The sequence below is a fragment of the Neoarius graeffei genome, chromosome 16, assembly GCF_027579695.1.
Source record: "Neoarius graeffei isolate fNeoGra1 chromosome 16, fNeoGra1.pri, whole genome shotgun sequence".
Lineage (NCBI taxonomy): Eukaryota > Metazoa > Chordata > Actinopteri > Siluriformes > Ariidae > Neoarius > Neoarius graeffei.
Genome location: NC_083584.1, coordinates 45,788,477 through 45,802,889, shown reverse-complemented (window position 1 = coordinate 45,802,889; position 14,413 = coordinate 45,788,477). Strand labels below are relative to the sequence as shown.

Sequence of the window (14,413 nt, the reverse complement as noted above, 5' to 3'; positions counted from 1 at the left end):
TACAATGAATACGTAAAATGGGCTTCCCCTGTTTTAAAAACCAGCAGCCGCCACTGCAGCTCATATACCGTGAGTAGAGAAAAACAAAATGGCGGCACGTGTTGCTGAACCAACCGAGGACGAAATAAAAACTCTACTCGAAAACAACCCCCCCCCCCCCCCCCAAAAAAAGGAATGAAATATGGAATGAAAGTATTTGATGGTAAGAACATACCTTTTTTTATTTTTCAAGAATTATTATTATCGCATTTTTCACAAATTGCTACTGTCATTTCGCCGGTTTGTTTACATTCGGAGTAGAAATTATTTTGTCGGACGTTTTGTGCAAAGTTTTTATTTATCGAATTTGCAAAAAATAAAAATACTGCTTCTCAAAATCCAGTCAACGTGGATAGAATAAAACAGTTATTCCACTCAATCTCGTCGCACGTGGCTTATAGCCAACTCGGCACGACGCGTCTCGTCGGCTATCGGCTCACGTACGACTCGATTTCGTGGAACAGCTGTTAATTAGTTGATACTGTAGCCTATTAATGCACTTGTGCTGAACTTTTAAAACAGATGCTTCACATAAACCGAGATAACGTGTCTAACTGTTGATGTGACAAGCAGGACGTTTTTGCTTTATTAACTTCGACAGAGAGGATAAAACTTAACGACGTAAACAATAATATTAACTACAAATGAAGGAAAAACGCCTCAGCGATACACCGACTTGGGTTGGCAACTGCTTCACGTCATACTGCGTCGCTGATTATTTTGCTTACACCATGAAAATCATTTTAACCTTCCAAATAACGTCCTATATGCGACATCAAAAAAACACTGATATCTGTAGGAGTTACAGAAAGCCTCTAAGGCAAGTAAAAACATAATACTACTGTCTATAGGAGGGAGAACGTGGTAATACTCGTGTCCTCGTGGATGTGAATAGTTCGTATTTCAGCTGCATTATCGACCATAATGACAATGGCTTGATTAAAATCATGATAATATTATATTAAGCTGGTGAGTCAGACCCACAAGAAACACGCATAATTCTTTGGAAAGTGATTCACAAAAAAACTGCATTGTTTTGCAGTAAAGTGTGATGCAATGCAACATCAAATGTCCCATCATCTCATTATCTCTAGCCGCTTTATCCTGTTCTACAGGGTCGCAGGCAAGCTGGAGCCTATCCCAGCTGAGTACGGGCGAAAGGCGGGGTACACCCTGGACAAGTCGCCAGGTCATCACAGGGCTGACACACAGACACAGACAACCATTCACACTCACATTCACACCTACGGTCAATTTAGAGTCACCAGTTAACCTAACCTGCATGTCTTTGGACTGTGGGGGAAACCGGAGCACCCGGAGGAAACCCACGCGGACACGGGGAGAACATGCAAACTCCGCACAGAAAGGCCCTCGCCGGACACGGGGCTCGAACCCGGACCTTCTTGCTGTGAGGCGACAGCGCTAACCACTACACCACCGTGCCGCCCAACACCAAATGTCTTCAACATAAACAGTTGCAGCTTTATACTAGTCTCCTCAGTGACAAAAATGACCCTGCAACATGGTAGAGCTGAAAAAAATGCCATTTGAGTGTGTCACTCTAAGAACTCGGAGATTCCACAGCAAGTACGTGCACGATTCCTGGAATTCACAACTCCTTAAAGTCTGTATGTTTATTCAACGTCCCAGTGTAATTCTCATACATTTTGACAAGACCTTAATGAGTCTTGTTAAAAGCTGTCAATTATTTTAACAATCACAAGATCCATTGGGGTTTGGAAGAAAGGCTCTATGGAAAACTGAAGATGAACCTCATCTCATCTCATTATCTCTAGCCGCTTTATCCTTCTACAGGGTCGCAGGCAAGCTGGAGCCTATCCCAGCTGACTACGGGCGAAATGCGGGGTACACCCTGGACAAGTCGCCAGGTCATCACAGGGCTGACACATAGACACAGACAACCATTCACACTCACATTCACACCTACGGTCAATTTAGAGTCACCAGTTAACCTAACCTGCATGTCTTTGGACTGTGGGGGAAACCGGAGCACCCGGAGGAAACCCACGTGGACACGGGGAGAACATGCAAACTCCACACAGAAAGGCCCTCGCCGGCCACGGGGCTCGAACCCGGACCTTCTTGCTGTGAGGCGACAGCGCTAACCACTACACCACCGTGCCGCCCAACACCAAATGTCTTCAACATAAACAGTTGCAGCTTTATACTAGTCTCCTCAGTGACAAAAATGACCCTGCAACATGGTAGAGCTGAAAAAAATGCCATTTGAGTGTGTCACTCTAAGAACTCGGAGATTCCACAGCAAGTACGTGCACGATTCCTGGAATTCACAACTCTTTAAAGTCTGTATGTTTATTCAACGTCCCAGTGTAATTCTCATACATTTTGACAAGACCTTAATGAGTCTTGTTAAAAGCTGTCAATTATTTTAACAATCACAAGATCCATTGGGGTTTGGAAGAAAGGCTCTATGGAAAACTGAAGATGAACCTCATCTCATCTCATTATCTCTAGCCGCTTTATCCTTCTACAGGGTCGCAGGCAAGCTGGAGCCTATCCCAGCTGACTACGGGCGAAATGCGGGGTACACCCTGGACAAGTCGCCAGGTCATCACAGGGCTGACACATAGACACAGACAACCATTCACACTCACATTCACACCTACGGTCAATTTAGAGTCACCAGTTAACCTAACCTGCATGTCTTTGGACTGTGGGGGAAACCGGAGCACCCGGAGGAAACCCACGTGGACACGGGGAGAACATGCAAACTCCACACAGAAAGGCCCTCGCCGGCCACGGGGCTCGAACCCGGACCTTCTTGCTGTGAGGCGACAGCGCTAACCACTACACCACCGTGCCGCCCAACACCAAATGTCTTCAACATAAACAGTTGCAGCTTTATACTAGTCTCCTCAGTGACAAAAATGACCCTGCAACATGGTAGAGCTGAAAAAAATGCCATTTGAGTGTGTCACTCTAAGAACTCGGAGATTCCACAGCAAGTACGTGCACGATTCCTGGAATTCACAACTCTTTAAAGTCTGTATGTTTATTCAACGTCCCAGTGTAATTCTCATACATTTTGACAAGACCTTAATGAGTCTTGTTAAAAGCTGTCAATTATTTTAACAATCACAAGATCCATTGGGGTTTGGAAGAAAGGCTCTATGGAAAACTGAAGATGAACCTTTGTAAGAAAAAAAAAAAAACAGGCATAATTGTCTGGGCAGCCCATTGAGCTGATTTTGAAGTACATCAGAACTGGGCGCGGAACAAGTCCCCTGCTAGAACAATGCAGGATGTGGTGAATATAATGGGGTCAACGGGATGAGGTCAATTTATAAAGGACAGGTTTCAAATTGAATTTTTGCTCGTCTGAACCTTGTCCTTGATTTTGCAAGGGGCGTGTGACATGCTGCTCGATTTGTTAAGCAAAGTTGAGGTTTTAAAGCATACCCAATCAGGCAACTGTTTTGGCATTCACAGAGGATCCTTGTCTGTCACACTACTGGCTATTCAAACAACGTTTCCATTAACCCGTTGTGTTCCCATACGCTGAGAGCCTGGACCAAGTGCGTGGGTAAAAGTTCAGGTGCATGTAGGTAATAGGTACTGTAATTACTATCGCTGTTCAGCAATAGACAGGACGAACCCGGAAACATACTGTACTAGGTAATATATTAAGCATGAATGCTCACAGAGCTTGCAAACGATGCAAATAGATCCATCCATCCATAAACATCTTATAATAAATGGAGAAACGACTCACATCATCGCAGCACATTAAATAACCCTAAGCAAATGGTACCGAAATTGCATTCACTTCCAAAACAATAAACGGTCTTATTCTTAAAAATCACAAGCAGGGATTTAATGCAAATGTGATTATTACTCAAAAAAAAAAAACAACAATAGCGTCCTATGATCTTATGCACAGCTGGTTCGACTTCTAATTGAACAGCTCGCCTCAATACAAACTGCCAAGAGAATTCTGCTGCCATATTTGATCAAATAAGGCTCTTTGACTGTTGTGTGTTTTCCTGCCTCGTTTTAAGTCCGCTCCTTTAAACATACACACACACTCACAAACACAATATTTTTTATATATATTTCATACCAGGAAAGGTATGAGTAATCAAAGCTGCTGATGATGAAGCATTAAACATTCAGAGATGAATGTTCTTCATTGGTAGAACCCTTATGTAAAGGAGTTATGCAGAAATAATTCTGTCTTGATGCTGAAGACTCCTGAAACCTTTCAAGAAGTAAAAACAAGAACTGAAGAACCTCCTTTTTTGAACGTAGACTATTTCCTATTCAAGAATGGAGAATAATCTGCAAGTGCAGCGACGCAGGGTGAAATACCGCATGACACCGTGCAATTCAACACTAAAGGGCTTGTTTTATACTTTGTAACTTCTAGTACCAGGCAGTCTCGAGTCTGATACCAGTGTCATTTTTAAAACCGTTCATCCAGGCTTCAAATGATATATTCGTATAAACTTGTTCTTAGAGATAGCACTATCTGACAACCAGTTAGCTATTCTTAGTAACAGGTCGATATCAGCAGAAAAAGAAAAGAATTTGACCTGAATTTGAAACGAACCTAGCCTGAAATTTCACCAAATATAACGTAAGGGAGGTTACACTATCATAACAGCACTATCCACCCAGATAACAACTGTGAGGGAATAACATAGCTATTTCGCAAAGAATGTTAGAGTTGATAGTTTAGCTGTGTGGAAATACTTCGCACTAAATCAGAAGAAATGCAAAACAACAGGACATATTTCTTCCAATTAAGCGTTTGAACAGCTTCATTTTCAGTTATCTTGAGTTTCATTTCAAAATAAATGAAATCCTTTTAAAGCTTTGAAGTTAAAAAAAAAGACATCAGTGTTAGCCAATACACAGCTTCAGGATCAGTAACGGAAAAGAAAATGTCGCATCATATCTCTACATGTATGAATTTAAAAAAAATAGAAACATCCCTTGAAAGAGTCAGTTTTAAAGACATTTCTAGCATGACGCCAAATGTATTGCAAGTTGTAACAAGAGGCGGAATTTAAGACATATACAAAAAGAACAGAAGGTTAACGTTAAAGTTAGGGGTCGGGGTACTGCTCCTACTATTTCTTACACTTTCATCTTCCAGTCACATTGGTGTCATTTGCTTGAATTCATACGCATTTTCTCAACAGTTGCAGGTTCTCCACAATTAGGTCACCCACCAGTTCTCCATGATCATGCCACAGCTAACAACCACTGTGAATGAAGGCTTCCTCCGAGACACATGAAACCAAGGGCATTTTTTTTCAAACCGCTGCTCAAGCAGGATCACACAGCGGCGTACATACTAGGAAGAGAGTGCTATCTACCCTCTTCCGCATACACAGGCTCACAAACACCAGAGATTAGCTAGTGTCGCTGTGACTGGCGGGGGAAAGAGTATATTTCATGTGCCATCCCTCCTACCCAGACAGCATGGCCAATTTTTCTCCCATGGGTCCCATTGTTGGGATTCAAACTTGCAATCTCCCAAAGATAGAACACTTGCATGACCACTGCAGAGACATGGCACAGTACCATCCTCTTAGGCAAACATTCTTACAAAAAAACAAAAAACAAAAAATAAATAAACTCCTCAAGGGTTCATTGGATTGTCACTCATTCCAGGTTTCCAGACGGGTTCCTCTGTTCTCCATGGAACCTTAAGAAAGTTTTCCAACAGGAATACCCAATAAACCCTTTAATGCTGTAGATTTAAGCTTTTCTTTCTCTTTTCTTTTTTTTTTAAAAAACAAGTCTGTGTTGTGAATTTATCATATCGTTTACAGTCTACATTATGTATTGCGTACACAGCGACAAAAAGTGGAGGAATAAAGCTTCACAATAGGGGTGAGCACTATTATGGGAGAAAATATATATCATATGACAATATTTAAATTGTGATATATATTGTGTCTCTAGAAAAGACATTCCATCTGGGATTATGTACAGCAAACTGGTCATTATTGCAAAATAAACCGTGACAGGATGCAGGTCTTGAATCGCCCTGAAAGGGTTTATTTTGCGATAATGACCAGCTTGCTGTACATTATCCTGTATATAACATGACAACTTACTAAAAAGTCTATAATTTGATACAAAATATTGATTTAAAATTATTTTATTCCTCCCACTAAAGACATGGTTCATAGCAACAGTCAATTATACAGAAATAAGAGACTGTAGAATGTCCAATCAGACTCGAGTATTCAACAAAGTCTCGTAATAATAATAATAATAATAATAATACTATCTGGGGCATGTCACCACAAAATGAGTTCAGTGTAGCACAAGTTCCTGCTGAAATAGAGCGATTTGAAATGAGGGTGTGTCAAAAATGACATAATTTTTCTAATTTTGCCATAAATACATTCCTATTATGTACCTGTCACCAAAATACATATTATACTGTAAAACAACCTATAAATATGACTTTGTAGGCCAAATAAAAGTGCACTATGCATTAATTTCCCCTGATTTTCTCCAAATTTGATTTTGCTAGTTTAAACATTTTTGCTAATTTCTCTGGATTGGCTGCACCAAATTTAACAAATCACCCTTACAGATAACTAACTGTAGATTTAGAATATCAAATAATACAAATTTTAATTTTATGACCAACTGGACTCATTTTGTGGTGACATGCCCAATTTAATGTTGATTTTTTTTTAAGTGCTAGTAAAGCAGCAATATGGAAATAAGGAGAAAAAAATGAAATAACTAGTACAAGAAATAACCATTACATGTTACTGTAACAATATAGATGATCAGTGTTGTAGAAATACATACTTACAATACCAATACTGATACTGTTAGTACAGTATAATATACAGAACAATGTATCGTGACATTATTTACCTCAATATTTACCTCCGCCAACTTTGTTGGAAGAGCTTATGTTTTTGCCTACGTTTGTTTGTTTATTTTTTTGTCCATTCCCAATGTAACTCAAAAAGTAATGAACAGATTTGGATGAAATTTGGAGGAAAGGTGACCCATAGGCCAAGGAACAATCTATTAGATTTTGATGCAAATCCAGATGTATGTGGATCCAGGATATATTTATCTGTTCCCAACGTAATTCAAAAAGTAACGAACAGATTTGGATAAAATTTGGAGGAAAGGTGAACCATGGGCCAAGGAACAATCGAATAGATTTTGATACAAATCTAGATATGTATGTGGATCCAAGATATTTTTGTCTGTTCCCAATGTAATTCAAAAAGTAACAAACAGATTTGGATGAAATTTGGAGGAAAGGTGAACCATGGGCCAAGAAACAATCGAATAGATTTTGATACAAATCTAGATATGTATGTGGATCCAAGATATTTTTGTCTGTTCCCAAAGTAATTCAAAAAGTAACGAACATATTTTTTGATTGAAATTTGGAGGAAAGGTGAACCATGGGCCAAGGAACAATCGAATAGATTTTGATATAAATCTAGATATGTACAGTATGTGGATCCAGGATATATTTGTCTGTTCCCAACGTAATTCAAAAAGCAACAAACAGATTTGGATGAAAGTTGGAGGAAAGGCGAACCATGGGCCAAGGAACAATCGAATAGATTTTTATATAAATCTAGATATGTACAGTATGTGGATCCAAGATATATTTGTCTGTTCCCAACGTAATTCAAAAAGCAACAAACAGATTTGGATGAAAGTTGGAGGAAAGGCGAACCATGGGCCAAAGAACAATCGAATAGATTTTGATATAAATCTAGATATGTACAGTATGTGGATCCAAGATATATTTGTCTGTTCCCAACGTAATTCAAAAAGCAACAAACAGATTTGGATGAAAGTTGGAGGAAAGGCGAACCATGGGCCAAGAAACAATCGATTAGATTTCGATACAAATCTAGATACATATGTGGATCCAGGATATTTTTGCCTGTTCTCAACGTCACTCAAAAAATAACAAACGGATTTGGATGAAATTTGGTGTCCACCTTTAGTATTATCCTAGGTTCAAGTGACTTGGTTTTGATGTTGATAATATGTGGCTTGGCAGACGTATGCACGCTAGTCCTAGTGATATCATGTTGTCGTACTGAACAACACTCAGAAGCGTACTGAAGTTCTGTTTTGAATTTGGTCAGTTTTTGTTTAGTATAATGAAACTTTACACTAGTTAGTGTACCTGTAGTCTATATATAGTCTGCTGTTTTGGTAAAATAAAATTAAAACAACTGTCCCATAATCCTGTCACACAGCTTTTCCAAAGCAAAGCAAAGCAAAGCAATCACTTTAGTTGAGAGAAACTGAAATGAATTTAGGTGTGAAGTGAAATGAAGTGAAGTGAAGTGAAGTATCTTCCCCAGAGGGAAACACAGCACAGGTGGGGAAAAGCACCATTTCTTCCTCAGCTCATATTGTCTTTTGGCGAGAAAAAAAAATAAAAAGCAAGAATAATTACAAGTTGAGCCGGGGAAGTCCAAATATTAGTCTAAAGAACTCAAGGAAAGGTTTTTCCCCCCTTTAACACCAAAAGCCCCGGGTCGCGTTTACAGCTCCGTATCGCTATAGTTACGCATCGCCGCTTTATCTCGTGCGCAACAAAGTAACGCGCGAGCTCGTCTCTGCGTTAAAATGTAGCGACTCGAACTTCCGATTAGCATCACAACAACAACAACAACAAAATGATATATTTACTTGCAGAAAATGGCGACTTCAGCAGAACACACACATTCCGACAGGTCAAATCCGGTTTTAAAATCTCAGCAGGGAGACGCGGAGGGCACTTTTCAGAGGCTCCACCTGACTGAGAGAGGAACAGAGCAGCGGCGCACTGCAGCCCGCTCATAGGCGGAGTTACACAAGTTTCAGGGCGCACACTGCATCCAAATATTACCTGCTAGGCCTTATTCCAAGGGTGCACAAACTTTTCTTTTCTTTTCTTTTTGGCCAAACCTCTTTCACTCTAAAACAAATTCCCTTGACTCCAACACACCATTTTGTACTTGTTTATCATCAGCAGTGCAATGTAACTCGAGCTGAAGTACAACCCCGAGTCCAAAAAAGTTGGGACAAAGTACAAATTGTAAATAAAAACGGAATGCAATGATGTGGAAGTTTCAAAATTCCATATTTTATTCAGAATAGAACACAGAGGGCATATCAAATGTTTAAACTGAGAAAATGCATCATTTAAAGAGAAAAATTAATTAGGTGATTTTAAATTTCATGACAACAACACATCTCAAAAAAGTTGGGACAAGGCCATGTTTACCACTGTGAGACATCCCCTTTTCTCTTTACAACAGTCTGTAAACGTCTGGGGACTGAGGAGACAAGTTGCTCAAGTTTAGGGATAGGAATGTTAACCCATTCTTGTCTAATGTAGGATTCTAGTTGCTCAACTGTCTTAGGTCTTTTTTGTCGTATCTTCCGTTTTATGATGCGCCAAACGTTTTGTATGGGTGAAAGATCTGGACTGCAGGCTGGCCAGTTCAGTACCCAGACCCTTCTTCTACGCAGCCATGATGCTGTAATTGATGCAGTATGTGGTTTGGCATTGTCATGTTGGAAAATGCAAGGTCTTCCCTGAAAGAGACATCGTCTGGATGGGAGCATATGTTGCTCTAGAACCTGGATATACCTTTCAGCATTGATGGTGTCTTTCCAGATGTGTAAGCTGCCCATGCCACATGCACTAATGCAACCCCATACCATCAGAGATGCAGGCTTCTGAACTGAGCGCTGATAACAACTTGGGTCGTCCTTCTCCTCTTTAGTCCGAATGACACGGCGTCCCTGATTTCCATAAAGAACTTCAAATTTTGATTCGTCTGACCACAGAACAGTTTTCCACTTTGCCACAGTCCATTTTAAATGAGCCTTGGCCCAGAGAAGACATCTGCGCTTTTGGATCATGTTTAGATACGGCTTCTTCTTTGAACTATAGAGTTTTAGCTGGCAACAGCAGATGGCACGGTGAATTGTGTTCACAGATAATGTTCTCTGGAAATATTCCTGAGCCCATTTTGTGATTTCCAATACAGAAGCATGCCTGTATGTGATGCAGTGCCGTCTAAGGGCCCGAAGATCACAGGCACCCAGTATGGTTTTCCGGCCTTGACCCTTACGCACAGAGATTCTTCCAGATTCTCTGAATCTTTTGATGATATTATGCACTATAGATGATGATATGTTCAAACTCTTTGCAATTTTACACTGTCGAACTCCTTTCTGATATTGCTCCACTATTTGTCGGCGCAGAATTAGGGGGATTGGTGATCCTCTTCCCATCTTTACTTCTGAGAGCCGCTGCCACTCCAAGATGCTCTTTTTATACCCAGTCATGTTAATGACCTATTGCCAATTGACCTAATGAGTTGCAATTTGGTCCTCCAGCTGTTCCTTTTTTTGTACCTTTAACTTTTCCAGCCTCTTATTGCCCCTGTCCCAACTTTTTTGAGATGTGTTGCTGTCATGAAATTTCAAATGAGCCAATATTTGGCATGAAATTTCAAAATGTCTTTTTGACATTTGATATGTTGTCTATGTTCTATTGTGAATACAGTATCAGTTTTTGAGATTTGTAAATTATTGCATTCCATTTTTATTTACAATTTGTACTTTGTCCCAACTTTTTTGGAATCGGGGTTGTACAAATTCAAGGTGCTTATTGTACTTTACTTGAGTATTTCCACTTTAGGCAACTTTAAAGCCATTTCTACTCCACTATATTTACCCTACTACATTTGTCTGATGGGTGGCATCACAGCAAGAAAGTTCTGGGTTCGAACCCAGCAGCCGACGAGAGCTTTTCTGTGTCGAGTTTGCATGTTGTCTGCGTGGGTTTCCTCCCACAGTCCAAAGATATGCAGGTTAGGTTAATTGGTGGCTCTAAATTGGTTGTGTGCGATGAGCTGGTGACTTGTCCAGGGTGTACCCTGCATCTTGCCTGTGGTCAGCTGGGATAGACTCCAGCTTGCCTGTGGGACAGCAGGGGCATCGCTAGGATTTTTCAAAGGGGGGGTCCACACACTGACTGTTGGCCTGAGTACATACCTGCAGGTTTGTAAATGAAAAAATACATTGAATACATTTGAGAAAGGCGGCACGGTGGTGTAGTGGTTAGCGCTGTCGCGTCACAGCAAGAAAGTCTGGGTTCGAGCCCTGTGGCCGGCGAGGGCCTTTCTGTGTGGAGTTTGCATGTTCTCCCCGTGTCCGCGTGGGTTTCCTCCGGGTGCTTCGGTTTCCCCCACAGTCCAAAGACATGCAGGTTAGGTTAACTGGTGACTCTAAATTGACCGTAGGTGTGAATGTGAGTGTGAATGGTTGTCTGTGTCTATGTGTCAGCCCTGTGATGACCTGGCGACTTGTCCAGGGTGTACCCCGCCTTTCGCCCGTAGTCAGCTGGGATAGGCTCCAGCTTGCCTGCGACCCTGTAGAACAGGATAAAGCGGCTAGAGATAATGAGATGAGACATTTGAGAAAATAACGGGATCTTTGCATTATTCTTTCATCTCATGTTGTACCCTCATCTCAGGTGTACCCTGCATCTTGCCTGTGGTCAGCTGGGATAGACTCTAGCTTGCCTGTGGGACAGCAGGGGCGTAGCTAGGATTTTTCGAGGGGTGGGGGGGTTACACACTGACTGGCAGCCTGAGTACATACCTGCAGGTTTGTAAATGAAAAAAATACATTGAATACATTTGAGAGAATAACGCGGTCTTTGCATCATTCTTTCATCTCATGTTGTGAGCTGTTGAGATGTTGGACAATGATTAGGCCAAATCAGCTTTATCCGGCAGTGTATGGATGGCGGCTCGACATCTTACCCTAGTCAACCGATGCAGATCTCAACCAATGCAGATAAAAAAATTGATTTTGTACTAGAATAGAACTATGAAAAATATGTAACAAAAAAATAATTACCATTGCTAGTTTTAGGTAGCTTAGAAACCGGCTCTTCCATTATTGCTGTTTCTTCCACGTTTTCTTGATGCTGTGTTCTTGAAACGGCACTAAAACTTAGCTTCAAAGCCACAAAATGCAACTTTGATGGAAAAAAATATATAATAAATTGCTTACCTCTTCACGTCGAAAGAAGGAGGAAAGTTTCGCTTGTTTTGACATGGCCAATTATTAATACAAGAGGAAATACTCATAATTCGCAATTAAAAAGACTGCAGCTACACTAGCAGCTTGACCAGGCTTTCTAGTGCGATCATGTTGCGCTTGTGCAGAACTGGGTTTTCGTGTCCAAACCACAGGAAGTCCATACAAGGTTATAGAAACCCTAATGAGGCTGAGGTGACAATCTGGTTTTAAAAAAATGTTAGAAAAATTACAGTGGGCGCTTTTCTAATATTCTTATGCGGCTATTGAAAAAAATGTATGCTCCAACAAGGGGGGGGGCACGGGTACCCCAGGACCCCCCCAGCTACGCTCCTGGACAGGATAAGCGGCTACAGATAATGGATGGATGGATGGATGGATGGATGGATGGTTGTTTGTGTCTCTATGTGTGTGTCAGCCCTGCAATGAGCTGGTGACTTGTCCAGGGTGTACCCTGCGTCTCGCCCGTGGTCAGCTGGGATAGGCTCCAGCTTGTCCCCCGCGATCCTGCACAGGATAAGCGGTTACAGATAAAACAAACAAACATTGTCTGTATATCTCCAAATACACCAAAGGATCAAGTGTTCCTTTACGGGTTGAGAAAATTAACCCATAAAGTGAAATAAACTATTTAATAACCCTCTTGGATTAGCTATAAAATGCATTACAAAGCTGAAAACAGGGCTTTTTTTTTCGTGAGCACATGAAAAGCCGATGGTTTTAGAGATATGTGGTTTGTGTGTGGGGGGGACGGCATGGTGGTGTATTGGTGAACACTGTCACCTCGCTGCAAGAAGGTCCTGGGTTCGAGCCCCGTGGCCGGCGAGGGCCTTTCTGTGTGGAGTTTGCATGTTCTCCCCGTGTCTGTGTGGGTTTCCTCCGGGTGCTCCGGTTTCCCCCACAGTCCAAAGACATGCAGGTTAGGTTAACTGGTGACTCTAAATTGAGCGTAGGTGTGAATGTGAGTATGAATGGTTGTCTGTGTCTATGTGTCGGCCCTGTGATGACCTGGCGACTTGTCCAGGGTGTACCCCGCCTTTCACTCATAGTCAGCTGGGATAGGCTCCAGCTTGCCTGCGACCCTGTAGAACAGGATAAAGTGGCTACAGATAATGGATGGTTTGTGTAGAACAGTGATGCTATAAACGTAAGATGATTTTATAGATCTTATAGAATATTATGCTTTGCAAGAGATTCAAACTACGCTTAACAGTTATTTGCCGAAGGCTCAGCAAATTGTCTCATCTCATCTCATTATCTTTAGCCACTTTATCCTGTTCTACAGGGTCGCAGGCAAGCTGGAGCCTATCCCAGCTGACTACGGGCGTGACACACAGACAACCATTCACACTCACATTCACACCTACAGTCAATTTAGACTCACCAGTTAACCTAACCTGCATGTCTTTGGACTGTGGGGGAAACCGGAGCACCCGGAGGAAACCCACGCGGACACGGGGAGAACATGCAAACTCTGCACAGAAAGGCCCTCGCCGGCCACGGGGCTCGAACCCGGACCTTCTTGCTGTGAGGCGACAGTGCTAACCACTACACCACCGTGCTGCCGCGAATTGTTTATTCAGCTATTATTCACCGGTATTCACTGAGCCTGAGGCAGATAATTGTTTTCGTATAAATACACACGTGATTATTAAAATAAAATCATATTTAAAAATAATTTATTTCAGACTTTAAAAGCAGCATGCAAATGTAATAACGGCGCAGTGCAGACTTGTGTCAACTTAATCTATGCTGAGCCACACAAAATACTTTGTTTTGAAATAGATAAAATAAATCACAATTCCACCTTACCTTTGAATATTTTTAGACCAAACTTTGTAGCTTCTTTAGTGCTTTTAGGGGCAGCATTTTCTTTCATCATTTGTAATTCTTCCTCACTTATGCTGACAAAGCGATTGGCCGCCATTTTGCCGAGTCGCTTGAGGTGATTCTCGAGAAATAGTCCGAATTTCTCGAACAATCAGCATGTGATTTTCTATAATCACCTGTATATTTATACTAAAACAGGATATAAAGTTATTAAAATGAGCTCAGACTTAAACATCTACAGCACATATGTATATAAAACTGACAGGAACCAAAGGGCCCATTTTACTGTGCAAGAAGTATGTTTACTCTTGATCCTTTAAGTACATTTTGCTGATAATACTAACATATTTGATAGAGAGATTTGTTTGGCATGTTTGGAACTGGTTTTGACCAGTTTGCTTGCTACTTGTTTTGGCTAGTTCCAGTTAAATCCAGA

The 14,413-nt window shown here is 41.2% G+C and overlaps 1 protein-coding gene across 1 annotated transcript in view; it reads right to left on the bottom strand.

Moving 5' to 3' along the window:
• The window catches only part of card11 (caspase recruitment domain family, member 11), a 75,324-nt gene extending 66,491 nt beyond the window's left edge, over window positions 1–8,833 (bottom strand). Inside the window, exon 1 of the mRNA XM_060943069.1 lies at window positions 8,734–8,833. The gene's annotated coding sequence lies outside the window, so the exon portion shown is untranslated. The remainder of the gene's footprint in view (window positions 1–8,733) is intronic.
• Window positions 8,834–14,413: the final 5,580 nt, after the last annotated feature.